Here is an 11,880-nt window from a genome sequence, read left to right as displayed (position 1 = left end):
TGATAGGAGTGGACTTGGCTTTAATCCAAGTACAAGCATACCAATTGTGTCAAAGAAAGTAGCTTTTGTGAAAAGTCAAAATTTTAGAAAACTCAAAAGTAACTTTTCTAAACAAGCAACTTGTTTTTATTGTTGTAAAAGGGGTCATACAATTAGGAACTGCTATTCAAGAAAATATGGAGTTCCAAGTGGAAAAATGATTTGGGTTGAGAAGAGTCAAAGGTTGAGAACTAACCAACAAGGACCCTCCACATGGGTACCTAAATTTTTCCTCTGAATTTATTTTGTAGGAATGCTTGAGGGCCAAAAATTTGCTGTGGTATCTTGATAGTGGCTGCTCAAGGCACATGACCGGGGATCCCTCCAAATTCTCAAGTCTGAAATTGAAGAATGAAGGGTATGTTACCTATGGTGACAACAATAAAGGCAAAATTCTTGGCCATGGCAATGTTGGTAATTCCTCCTCTCAAACATTGATTGAAAATGTTTTGCTTGTTGATGGCTTGAAACATAATTTGCTGAGTATTAGTCAATTGAGTGATAAAGGCTTTAAAATTGAATTTGATGACACATGTTGCTTAATTTGTGATAAAAGGAGTAAAGAAATCAGATTTATAGGAAAAAAGATTGACAACATATACATGCTAGACTTAGAGCATTCTATATCAATGTCAAACACTAAATGTCTAATAACTCAAGAAGAAAATATATGGCTTTGGCATAGGAGAGCTGCACACATTCACATGGATCACTTGAATAAATTGAGTAGGAAAGAATTGGTGGTTGGTCTACCTAAACTCAAGTTTGGAAAAGACAAATTATGTGATGCTTGTCAAAAGGGCAAGCAAGTGAAGGCTAGTTTTAAAAGCAAAAATCAGATTTCAACATCTAGACCTTTGCAATTAATTCACATGGATTTGTTTGGTCCATCAAGAACAATGAGCTTAGGTGGAAACTACTATGGCTTAGTGATTGTAGATGACTACTCAAGATTTACATGGGTTATGTTTCTTGCAAATAAAAATGATGCTTTTACTGCCTTTAGAAAATTTGCTAAGCTTGTTCAAAATGAGAAGTGTTTAAACATCACCTCTATAAGAAGTGATCATGGAGGTGAATTCCAAAACATCATGTTTCAAAAATTCTGTGAGGAACATGGTATAAACCATAATTTCTCAGCACCTAGGACACCTCAACAAAATGGGGTTGTTGAGAGAAAGAATAGGTCCTTAGAAGAACTTGCAAGAACAATGTTAAATGAAACAAACCTACCAAAATACTTTTGGGCTGATGCTATTAACACAGCTTGTCATGTGTTAAATAAAGTTCTGATTCGGCCTATTTTAAAGAAAACACCCTATGAAATCTATAAAGGAAAGAAGCCTAACATTTCCTATTTTAGAGTGTTTGGTTGCAAGTGTTATGTGCTGAACAATGGGAAAGAACAACTTGGGAAGTTTGATGCAAAGGCTGATGAAGCAATATTTCTAGGATACTCTACAAATAGTAAGTCTTATAGAATTTACAATAAGAGAACTTTAGTGGTAGAGGAATCTGTTCATGTAGTATTTGATAAAGTAAATAAGCAAGAGACAAGGCAAACAGAAATTGAAGATTTAAATGAATTGCTTGATCAACCCCTATTGGAGAGTGAACCAAATGAAAAATCTAAGGAGAGTGTATCACATGAGAAAGAAAAGGTAACATGTGAACAATTGCCAAAAGAGTGGAAGACTTCTAGAGAATTATCAATAGATAACATAATTGGAAATATTGGTAAAGGTGTTACAACTAGGAGTGCTATCAAAAATATTTGCAACACTATGGCATTTGTTTCACAAGTTGAACCTAAGAACATTGATGAAGCACTTAAAGATGAGCATTGGTTAATGGCTATGCAAGAGGAACTAAATCAGTTTGAAAGAAATGAAGTGTGGGATTTAGTGCCATTACCAAAAGATTATCCAATTATTGGAACCAAGTGGGTTTTCAGAAATAAGCTTGATGAATCAGGAATAATTCTTAGAAATAAGGCAAGATTAGTGGCTAAGGGATATAATCAAGAAGAAGGAATTGACTATGATGAGACTTTTGCCCCTGTAGCAAGGATTGAAGCTATTAGACTACTTCTTGCTTATTCATCAATTGAGAATTTCAAGCTTTATCAAATGGATGTAAAAAGTGCTTTCCTCAATGGGCTGATACAAGAGGAAGTGTATGTGGAACAGCCACCTGGATTTGTGGACTTCAAAAATCCTAATCATGTGTACAAGCTCAAAAAGGCACTCTATGGCTTGAAGCAAGCTCCTAGATCTTGGTATGATAGGTTGAGCAAATTTCTAATTGAGAATGATTATGAAAGAGGAAAGGTGGACAATACATTGTTTGTTAAGAGATTTAAAAATGATACAATGTATGTGCAAATATATGTGGATGATATTGTGTTTGGATCTACAAATTCCTCTCTTTGTAAAGAATTTGCCAAAACAATGCAAGGAGAATTTGAGATGTCAATGATGGGAGAACTTACCTTCTTTTTGGGATTACAAATCAAACAAATGCATGATGGAACTTTCATAAGTCAGAGCAAGTATTGCAATGAACTTTTGAAAAAGTTTGGTATGGAAGGGTGTAAGGAGGCTGCCACACCAATATCAAACAATTGCAATCTTGACTTAGATGAGAAAGGAATTGCTGTTGATAATTCAAAATATAGAGGTATCATAGGATCACTCTTATACTTGACAGCAAGTAGGCCTGATATAATGTTTGCTGTGTGCCTATGTGCAAGATTTCAAGCAAATCCTAAAGAATCTCATATGAAAAGTGTAAAGAGAATCCTTAAGTATTTGAAGGGTACAACTAATGTTGGTTTGTGGTATCCAAAAGGAGTATCATTGAGTCTAATTGGCTACTCAGATTCAGATTTTGCTGGGTGCAGGCTAGACAGAAAGAGCACAAGTGGAACATGTCACTTGTTAGGTAGTGCACTTGTTTCATGGCATAGCAAAAAGCAAGCTTGTGTTGCTTTAAGTACAGCTGAAGCTGAGTATATAGTAGCTGGAAGTTGTTGTGCTCAAATCCTTTGGATGAAGCAACAATTAAGAGACTATGGAATTGAGTTGAACAAGATTCCTTTGAGGTGTGATAACACAAGTGCAATAAATCTGACCAAAAATCCAATTTTGCACTCTAGGACTAAGCATATTGAGATAAGACACCACTTTTTGAGAGATCATGTTCAAAGGAATGATTGTGTTGTGGAGTTTGTAGAAACAACCAAACAACTAGCTGATATTTTCACAAAACCTCTACCTAGAGAGAGGTTCAATCAATTGAGAATTGAGTTGGGAATAATTAGTGAAACAAGTTTGAATTGATTATGTTGTGAGAATGAATACAAGAGATGTGTGGAAGATAATATTTGGAAGTTGCAAACAAGACTTGGTGAAATTTGAGAAGTTAAAATTTTCAGTGAAACAAATCATCACTGGAATAATCGATTATCTTAAGATATAATCGATTATCTTAAAGTGACTCATGAAAATAATCGATTATCTGGAACATGAAGAATTCCAAGAGTTTCGGAAATAATCAATTATTTGGGTAATAATCGATTATCTGGTAAGCAAGAAACTCAAAAGTCACTGGAATAATCGATTATTTGGGTAATAATCGATTATTTGATAAGAAGAAACTCAAAGGTCACTGAAATAATCGATTACTTCAGTCAATAATCGATTATCTGGGGAGTATAAGGAAAATGAACCCTCTGTAATAATCGATTATCCTTAAAATAATCGATTATCCATATCAGAAAGTGGTTTAAACTGAGTTTACTGATGCAAATAATCGATTATTTGCACAACTAATCGATTATTTGGGCGGTTTTTTTTAAATTTTCTTAAAACGGTTAACTCCGCGCCAACTCATAAAACTACCCACTTTTTCCACACCCAGAACGTGCAAACACCTTAAAATCTTCTCAGAACCTCTCATTATCTCATTCTCTCATTCTCTCATTATTTCCCAAACCCTCCAAACCCTAACTCTCTCAAAACCTCTCAAATCCCTCTTCTTCTTCATCTTTCTCCAAGACCCAACCATGGCATCTTCCTCCAAGAGACCCAAGAAGCTGGAAGTGAGGGGGAGCAAGCGCCCTCTTCCCTCGGAGCAACTTATCTCGAAGTGGTTCGCCGATGAGAAGGCCTAGGAATACTATTTCGAATGGTATGCCGGTCGGAGAATCATCCCTCCGAAGACCCTAAAGCTTGATTGGTTCAAGAATGAGGGGTTTAGCTTTCCAACCCTCCTGGAGTACCAAGAGTTGAAGGCGTTTCTAGAGATGGACGGACCCTATTATCCGGAGCTCATCCGATTATTCCTCTGTTTTGCTACCACTAATAATGGGGTTATGCAATCGGTGGTTAAGGGGAAGTTAATCAGGCTGGACGGACCCACATTGAGAGCTGCTGCGGGTCTGAGCGGAACTGGAGCAGAGAAACCCCAGCCATTCAACTTTGGAGATTTTGAGGAACTGATCACATTCCGGGATTGTCAACGGAACCCATCCAACACAAACTATGAAAAGTTCTTGGCGGGAGGTATGAAAAAGAACTCTCGCTTGATTTCCTTCATTATTGCCTGGATGTTAAAGCCTAGGTTGCACAACCATGCCCAAATGTCTCGGGATGACATTTTGTTAATGCATGTCATTAAGAAGAAAATTAAGATTGATTGGGTGGCGGTTGTGAATGACTGTATTTGGAAGGCAAGGAGAAAGGAAGACGGTCCAATTCCTTATGCTTTGCTTCTGTCAAAAATTTTTGAGATTGCTGGTGTAGATTTAACAGGTGAAAGAAAGATTGTTCTGCACGCATCGAACAAAATAGAGAAGTCTTCTTTGCATCATATAGGGATGCTAAAGCAAGAAGACAAGTGGGTGTTTAAAGGAGATGTTCCTCCTACACCGGAGCCAGCTACAGATGAGGACGGTGTGCCTTCTCATGATGAGGATCAGCCACCACAGGTGGAAGCTGAGCCTGGAGAAGCTGAGCCGGAACTGAAGCCGTTTTCACCTTTTGAGCAGATCATGATTAATAAGATTGATGCTGTGATGGACATGTCAAGGAGACATGAGACTTTGTTTTCAGGTTTGCTGGACAGGTTTGATGATCTGGATCGCGAAGTTAGGCTGATCAAGACTCAACTTGGCATTCCTGAGGATGAAGAATGATTGTTTTTACTAGTTTTCATTAGGATTTTTAATTCTGGTTGAGACAATTTTAAGTTCAATTGGGTTGTAATGATTTTAATTTCTGAACACTTTTATTGCTTTTGGTGTTGAACACTTTAAATTTGATGAATTTGAAGTTTGTTTGTTAATATGTTGATTTGTTTTTTAATTCCAATGCTTGATTTGGAATGCTGGTGCACAATGCTCTGTTTTTGTGAGCATCTGTTTTTGTGAGCATATATATTGATTTGTGAGCATCTGTTTTGGTTCAAAATTATCATACTCTGTTTTTTTTTAAGTGATGCATATTTTTGCCTAGCTTAAGTTGATCTGAATTAAGGTTTTCTGATGCACAAATGATTTGATCTGACTTGTTGAACCAATGTTTTTGGCAAGTGGCTGAATATATTCTATACATAGCCTATGATTGTTAACCTTGGCTTACTTTGTTTTTGATAATGCCAAAGGGGGAGAAATGGTATAAATGGTGTGTGTTTAGTTGTTGTTTTTGCAGGTATTGTGCTTGTGTGTGTATTGTGCAGGTTTTTGGTTCATGGTACAATAAGAAGTTTCAGGCACAAAGTGCATTGTGGGCTGAGATCATTATCCATGGGTTGTCATCATCAAAAAGGGGGAGATTGTTGAGCTTAGGAGAGCTTGAAGCTTAAGAAGTTTTGATGATCACAACATGCAACAACTTGGAGAACACAAAAACAAAGTTAAAGAAGAGTCAAGAGAATGCTATGATCTAAGACTATGTAATAGAACTTAGGAGATGAATTTTTATATTTGTGTATACTTGTGTGTGTGTTTTGTGCATTAAGCAAATCTTGTCTAAAATCAAGTAGGGAGTAGGTGATGATGAGTTGAGAACATTGGAAAATTATTTTGAGACTTAAAATGAAGTTTTAAGAACTGACTCAAAATAATCGATTATTGTTAAATATAATCGATTATTTCAGCAAATGGGCTAAGTGGAATGCCTTGCTGTAATAATCGATTATTTGTCAAAATAATCGATTATTTCAGAAACAACTCTCTGGAATAATCGATTATCCAGCTAAATAATCGATTAAATTGTTCTTGGTTGATTTCTAGAAATCTGAAGAACAAAATAATCGATTATTCTTTAAAATAATCGATTATCTGGGTTTGAACTTTTATAAATAGACTTGAACTATTTTGAAACATAAGACAATTGAGTGAGAACTGATAATCAACTTCTAAAAGCACTTTAGAGAGTCTGTGTGACATCTTGGAAAGGTTTCTTTGTGAAATTCCAAGAAGAAAAACATTTGTGAAAGAACTTGTGAAAATCATCATCATCATCATACTCTTGAAAGAGAAGGACAAAGAATTGTTCAAGAATTCCAGGTGAATTCGTTTCATTTTTGTTTCTTTGTGAATCTTTGTGGAAAATCTTGAGAAGGGTTTCTCAAGTGATTAAGATTCTTGTAGTGGGATCTACAAGGGGTACTTTCTTGGGGTCAAGAAAGTGATTATCTTTTAGTAGTGAAGTATATGCATGTGTGTTTGCTTGTAAACCTTCTTGCTTAAAGATAGTGGAAAAATCTTAATCAGGTGGTGATTAAGGACTGGATGTAGGTCACATGTGGAGTGGCTGAACCAGTATAAAAGACTTGTGCAATCTTCTTCAACCTTATCTTTTGTTTTGTAATTTCTTGATTGAGTTTTAAGGAAGATAAAATTTGATTAACAAGTGAATGTAATTCTTGATGTTTTAAATCTGTAAATTGAACATTGTTGATGAACCTCATGATGTTGTAATCAAGTTAGCATATTGCATTCATATTATCATAACAAGTCTTGAGAAGTGCTTCAAGTGAGAATTCTGTCATAGAAAAGTTTGTAATTGAAAGTGAAGATCCAAAAACTCTGATAATTTTTTAAAGGGTCATTGAATCCAATTCACCCCCCCCTCTTGGATTTGGCCATTCTTTTCTAACACCCTTTAGTGGGTTTCTACCAGGCTTTCATTTTTGCAACGTTTGTGTGGGGCGCCTTATTTTATTAAACCCAGTCATGTTTGGATTCCTGATTATTCCTTTGTTATCCCTTCCATGTTATTATTGAGTAACACCTCTGTCGTAAATACATCTTGTTTATTAAGGGTTAATGGATGAGGCCTAGAGTGAATATTTTAAAGGGAGAAGAGAAATGAAAGAATGTCATGGCATTTAAAATAGTACTTCCAATTTACACGTGCCCCTTTAGCAAAGCTCGAAGGCCCGGGCATGCCCCGAGTTCGTGATTCGTACATAGAGAGATTAACCGAGGTTGCCCCCTAGAGAGGCATGGTTGACGATTGGTTGAACTACGTTAGGAACGCATTCCCACTTGCTGGAATGTGGGTGTTTCGATTTCGAAGTGAAACCTTTATGAATTCTTGCTTTCTAAAGGGAATACTCAAACCGCCTTTCGGTTTTCAACTTGAGCATAATTGCTTCTTTTTTTTACATATATATGTATATCCTTAACTTTTGCATAGGATGTATCCTATCGGGATTTTGATTCCTTTACCCTAATTTTTGCCTAGGACGTCCTTTACGGGTTTTCGTCCTAGCGGGTTTTTATCATGCAATGCCCTAGAAGCAAGGATTCATTCATTTTGATCATTCCTCCTATCCCAATAGTTGTCATTTTCGCATGGGAAACTCTCGGTGTTTGAATCGTCAATTTGGGCGTGTTATGCCCCTCAGTCTTCTTGCACAATTACTGGTTTTTAAGTGCTTCCAATTTGATGTATCGAATTTGCACTTGATTACTAGTGATCTCATTATTTGATTAACACGCACAGGTTAGGTTTCCCTTTTTATTCTTATTTATTATTTACAAGGAAGGCATATTATCTATATGAAGTGTAAAATAGAATGCAAAGGTGATTGAGAAATTCAACAAATATCATTCTCATTGATTTGTTTGTTTAGAGAACATTCTTTGTACAAATCTTTCGGTGCACTTTGACGATGTTGTAACAGGCTACGGAAGCTAATGCTTGAACGATGTCCCTATAGACATGCTTGCTTGTTCGTTGATTTGCAATTAGTTCTTATTTCTTCTCAGATTCTCTTCTTGCTATTCCCATCAGAAGTAACCGTCAATAGAATTCTGTTCTTGTTATTCCCATCAGAAGTAACCGTCAATAGGATCTTCGGGTTCACCACTATTTTGGTGATTGCCATAATTGTCATCTTTATTGACGAGGTTGATGAGTTAGAGAAGAAAGATGCAGCTTGGAGTGATTTGATAATGAATTGGAGGTATAAGGGAGCTTATCATCAATATTTTTTTTAAAAAAAAAAAAACTCCCTAGGTTCATGAAGCAAATTCTTTTTTTTTTTTACTTCAATTTCTTTTTTTGCGTGCCTCCTTTTCGAAATTTCAAATAATCTCCTATTTGGGTTGAGGAAAGAAATCTTTCTAAATTGGAAGAAGTTTGAGAAGATGTAGACTTTGCCTTCTGTTGAAAGGATGACGAGAGTCCAAAGTCTAGTAGGCCTCCTTAGTATAAGGGCACACGATTCTTGTACTTTAGAATGTTCTCCTTTCTCAAAAATCTTTACATACTATGTGCCTTCTATTTTCTAATGAATGTATATGCTAAACTAAAAGATGCATGATATTTATTTTTTTCCTAAATTTTATCATTTTTTGTTGTTACTAAAGAAGAATGATGCATGATTTTTGCTATATATTAATTTGTTTTTTTTTTTTTAGATAAACTATCCTATATGATGCTTTGAGGTTTGGGTATATAGAAAGGAGTTAAAATTTTTATCATATATTTTTTTTATTAATATTTATTCATTTGTAATTCTTATCCATTTGAAATAAATAAACACAAACAAACGCAACACACATATGCTCAAACAAATATACACCCGCGAACAGTCACGTTTAAATCCTTGGTCTGTGGTCCTTGCAAGAAAAGTGCATTGTATAGGACAGTTCTAATCTCACTAGTCTTAAGGCCCCCAAGGTGCCCCCATTATAGGGACCTAGTATCTCTGTCGCCGTCATCTGGCAAACTCTAAGGTCTGTCGCAATATTTCGAGCTAGAGTAACCGGTTATCACCTTGAGTGTGATTTCCGACAAGGCTCGCAGGCTCCAAGGCCAAATGAATAGATATTTTATTGAAGAAATATGTATTTTTATGATATTTTCAAGAAATATATATATATATATATATATATATATACACTACAAGAAAATTCGCTATTATAGACGACCAGAATCCATGGGAAATGCCAAAAATCTGTGGGTAATAGTGCATTTCCGATGGATTACCGACGAACACCAATCCTTCGGTAAATTGCTCATCTGAAATATTTACCGACGGATTTTTATCCGTGGGAAACTTTCCGACGGATTTTCCTACGGATTTATCCGTGGGAAATTTCCATCAGAATTTTCCGTCAAAAATATTAATTTTTTAAAATTTAAATAAATTTATTAATTTAACAATCCTCATATTGGCCTCTCAAGGGTTCTATTTCACAATATATTCACTGTTTAGCGTGTTTTATCCTTACTTGTGCAATTTTTGGGAAACTTCCCAGAAGGTCACCCATCCCTGTACTACTCCAGGTCAAGCACGTTTAACTGTGAAGTTCTGATGAGTAAGCTACCGAAATGTATATGTATGTTGTCAATATAACTTGTACAAATTAATTCATTTAAGTCATCCTTAAATATACAATCTCATATTTGTGCTATAATAATAATATATAATAATTTTATATTACAAATAATAATAATTAATAATAATAATATATTTAATTATTATTTATTTATATGCACTTACTTTTATAATTAACATCTACTTATTTCTATTTAAAATTATAATTTAATTTATTTAATTTTATAATTTATAATGATAATATAATTTATAAAATTATAAATATTTATTTATTACATACTTATAAATTAAATTTTAATATTTTAAATAAATTATTAATTAATTTAATATATTTATTTACCTTAAATCAAACATATAAAATTCAAAAAATGTATTTATCCTTGTTTTTTTTCTTCTAATTATCAAATATTAATAAAATATTAACTTAAAATCTTATCTAATTATATATAATATTCTCATATCAAATTTAAAACAAGATATTAATTATACAAAAATATTAAGATCATATAGTAAATTGTCAATAAGATTTTAGTTAAATAATTTAAAATAATTAATGTTTCAATTATATTGTTAATTAGCAAATAATTTATTCCAAAACTAATTAATTTTTTATATTAATTATTAGTAAAATTTAATAACATTTAATTTAACAATTAATTGAATCGATAAAATTCAACACACACTATGAGTTATTGAGCGGAATAACTTTACCAAGAGTTATTTTGTAAGTTATCTTAAATCAAACATATAAAATTAAAAAAAAATGTATTTATCCTTGTTTTATTTTTTAATTATCAACCATTAATAAAATACTAACTTAAAATCTTATCTAATAATATCATAATATTTTCATATCAAATTTAAAACCAGTTCTTACATTTTTGACAAATATAAATTTGTCTGAAATATTTTATCAATAATATAGCTTTTCCTACAAAAAATTTCTCATCGAAAATATAAATTTTCTGACAGATTTAATTTTGTTTTATAAGAAATTATCTTCGATTAATATAACATTTTGTATATATGATTTAAGAGTAAAAATTTTTCAATTTAACGGTTGAATTTATAAAATTCACATTTAATATAAAGTTATACGTCATCTTGTAACTGATTTTGTCTAAAAAATAATAGATAATCATACCCTTAACTAATTTTTATTTAATATATTCTAATTTTATTTGTAATAATATGATTATATATGTAAATAGTTTAATTTTAATAATTTTTTAAGTATATTTTTGTCTTTTCACTTAAAATATTTGAATTTCTATATTTTAATTTGAATTATTTTTTAAGTATATTTTTGTCTTTTTGTCTTAAATTTTTGAATTTCTATATTGTAATTATAATAATTTTTTATTTCTATTATTTATTAATTATTTTCTTTTTTAATGTTTTATAACATTATTAAAATTTTATAATTTTAATCTCTATAATTTTATCTTACTTTTTATTTTATAAATATAATTTGGATTATTAATTTTATAATTAAATTAATTTTTTTAAATTTTTTATGAGTTTACATTCTAAGAATGTATTGAAACCCCTCAATCTTTGATTATTAGATAACAACAACATGGATATTCTGATTATTAGACATTATATTATAATTCTTATTTTTAAATTTGAACTCCTAAACTTTATTTGTTATGTATGACATTTTATTTTGTATGAATGAACTTGTTTTGATTTACATAATTATGATTGATTTAATATCTTTAAATAGGATAATTATTTAATACAATTTTCAATTTTAAAAAAAATAATTTTTCACAGAATTTCCCACGGATTTCCCATGGATTTATCTGTGGGTAATTTCCCACGGATTTGAAAACACCCATATAATAATGAAAATATTATATAGTGCATTGCTGTGTGTATCGATGGGATCAGGATTGCTTGCATTTCAAAAATAATTGGCTTATATTTTATTTAATAATTTCAGACGGATTTAAATCTGTCGAAAATTTCGTCAAAAAT

Source organism: Cajanus cajan, chromosome 10, assembly GCF_000230855.2.
Source record: "Cajanus cajan strain Asha chromosome 10, NIPB_CcT2T_4, whole genome shotgun sequence".
In the NCBI taxonomy this organism is placed as follows: domain Eukaryota; kingdom Viridiplantae; phylum Streptophyta; class Magnoliopsida; order Fabales; family Fabaceae; genus Cajanus; species Cajanus cajan.
The sequence above is the reverse complement of the archived record's forward strand: the minus strand, read 5'-3'. Positions refer to the sequence as shown.